Here is a 2,375-nt window from a genome sequence, read left to right on the forward strand (position 1 = left end):
TGCAGCAGCATCAGAGCCAGGAACCTCAAAAGGCTCAACAATCTGATAAAGAAGGCTGGATTGGTTCTGGTTCTGTTCTGGAGATGACTGTGGAACCTCTGGAGATGACGCAAAGAAAGATTCTTCAGAAGAGTCAAGAAAGCTATGGACGACTCTGACCGTCCTCTTCTTGAGTCTGTATGGGGAAAACAGAGTATCATCAGTCAGAGGCTTCTTCAGGTTTGCTGCAACACAGACAGCTACAAAAGATCTTTCCTGCTGACAGCAATCAGTCATCTGCAATAACTCTTTGAAGAATCTGAATTAATGAGCTACAACTACATTTCATTTCCCTTTGGGATCAATAAAGTCAAAGCATGTTTGGGTAATTCTTGCACACTACTCAAAGTTTGATAGAAAAAAATATTGAACAATTGGAAGTTATGGTGGAAACATTTTTGTGGTTTCAATGAAATGAAACAAAAAATGTAAAAAGATAATGAAGTTTCTCTTTTCCTGTGCAGTTTCACCTGTTTGCAGCTCGTTTTGCTGTTTGCTGCGCGTTTGCAGTTGTCGGCCACAGTTTCTGATCAAGTCATTATCTCCTCAACCTTCACCATCATCTGTTACAACCAGTAGATGGACGAAGTAACCTGCGGTAAGTGTTGGTCAACTCATGCTTGGTTTGTTATTGAAGGACCTGCTTCACATGGTCCTTCTTTATTCTGTGTCCTCAGGTGTCCCGCTGTTGCATCAGGAAACTTCATCTTGGGATTTCCAGCAGGATTTTCTGAGTCCCTTCAGTCCTCTGTGTCTTCTCTCTCCTGATTGGTCCAGTGCTGCTGGTGATGCTGGAGAATCATCACATAATAATACACACATTCCTTAAGCTCTGTCTAAATAACAGATGATTAAAGTGAATTCCTGATCAAGTCATCATGTCCTCACCTTTTCCACAATCTGTTACAACCAGTAGATCAGCAGTTGGAGCAGGTCGTCTTCTTTAATTGTTGGTCAACTCAAGTCATGGTATATGAGTTGACGGAGAAATGAAATAAAGATAAAACATAACAGGGTTAAAAAAACAGAGAATATAAATCTGCAGAAAAAAGAAAAGGTTTGAAATCTGATCTCAATTTCATCCATATTTAAAATTGTTACTGGGGTAAAAATAGGTTTTCTTACTTTTTTTGTCAACAGGGTTCTCTTATCTTCCTCCGTCTGACTGGTGGTGTTGAAGGTGGAGGTTTACAGGTGGAGCAGGTCTTCTTCTTTAATTGTTGGTCAACTCAAGTCAAGTGACATGAGTTGACGGAGAAATGAAATAAAGAGAAAAGACAACAGAGTTAAAAAAAGTGAACACGGACAGAAGAAAGAACAGCTTTGAAATTTGACCTCAATTTCATCCATATTTAAAATTGCTAGCCAGGTAAAAATAGGTTTTTTACTGTTTTTTTGTTAACTGGGTTCTCTTATCTTCCTCTGTCTGACTGGTGGTGTTGAAGGTGGAGGTTTACAGGCTGACGAGATCCAACCTGGAATGATCAGAGAATCAGAGATCTGCCACCAGCATGATGTGAAGGTAGAATGCAAAAACTTACAAGCAGTGTGAAAAACAAGGGATCCAGAAGGCAGGAACCACATGGACAACGATGAAAGTATCCAGCGATGAGCAGCTAAAACCTGAAAGATTAAAAACTGGGAGACTGGATTAGTAGACGAACAGGACAGAATAATTTACTATATTGGAAAGCAGCGTGTAGGGAAGCACCACTATTACATCCTGAAACAGGACGGAGTTGAGAGGAAAACACAAAGACGAAGAAAAGCCCCGGTGCAAGGCGCTACCTAAGGCTTCCTCAGTCCTGCCAGAAACCTTAACATCTAAAATACTAAATTTAGCAGCGGAACAAAGAAAAGCCCCGGTGCAAGGCGCTACCGAAGGCTTCCACAGTCTTCCTAGAAACCCAATGGCTTTAATAAAAAACATGAGAGAAATGATGATGTCCTAATATGACTTCCCAAATAGGTCCTTCAGTTTTTACAGATCCCAATCTAATCAGAGTCACTTGACAAGACGTAGTGAGGTCTAAAAAACACGTGTCTGGAACTCTCTCTTGCTGTAATTCCGCTAGATGTTGAAGGTATTGCTTCCTCTACTGTGTCCTCTTCACAGAAAAAGAAGTCAGGGTATGACAAAGTTGAATCTTCAAAGTATATTGATGGTGAAGGACTGAAAACGAGGGGTGACAGAATGGGATCCTCATATGGCGACATTGGTGAGAGACTGAAAACACTGGGTGGCAAAATGGTATCTTCAAAGTGCGTCGGTGTTGAGGGACTGAGGACGGGGGATGACAAAATTGGATCTTCAAAGTAAGTCGGCGTTGAAGGAC

General features: G+C 41.1%; 1 long non-coding RNA gene across 1 annotated transcript; it reads right to left on the minus strand.

Moving 5' to 3' along the window:
• Positions 1-515: 515 nt before the first annotated feature.
• On the minus strand, positions 516-953 carry LOC111609276. The gene is made up of 3 exons (XR_002753032.1): positions 928-953; positions 680-830; positions 516-602 (listed from the first exon to the last, which is right to left on the minus strand). It is a non-coding gene; the product is annotated as an uncharacterized LOC111609276 (long non-coding RNA).
• Positions 954-2,375: the final 1,422 nt, after the last annotated feature.

The sequence above is a fragment of the Xiphophorus maculatus genome, chromosome 7, assembly GCF_002775205.1.
Source record: "Xiphophorus maculatus strain JP 163 A chromosome 7, X_maculatus-5.0-male, whole genome shotgun sequence".
Lineage (NCBI taxonomy): Eukaryota > Metazoa > Chordata > Actinopteri > Cyprinodontiformes > Poeciliidae > Xiphophorus > Xiphophorus maculatus.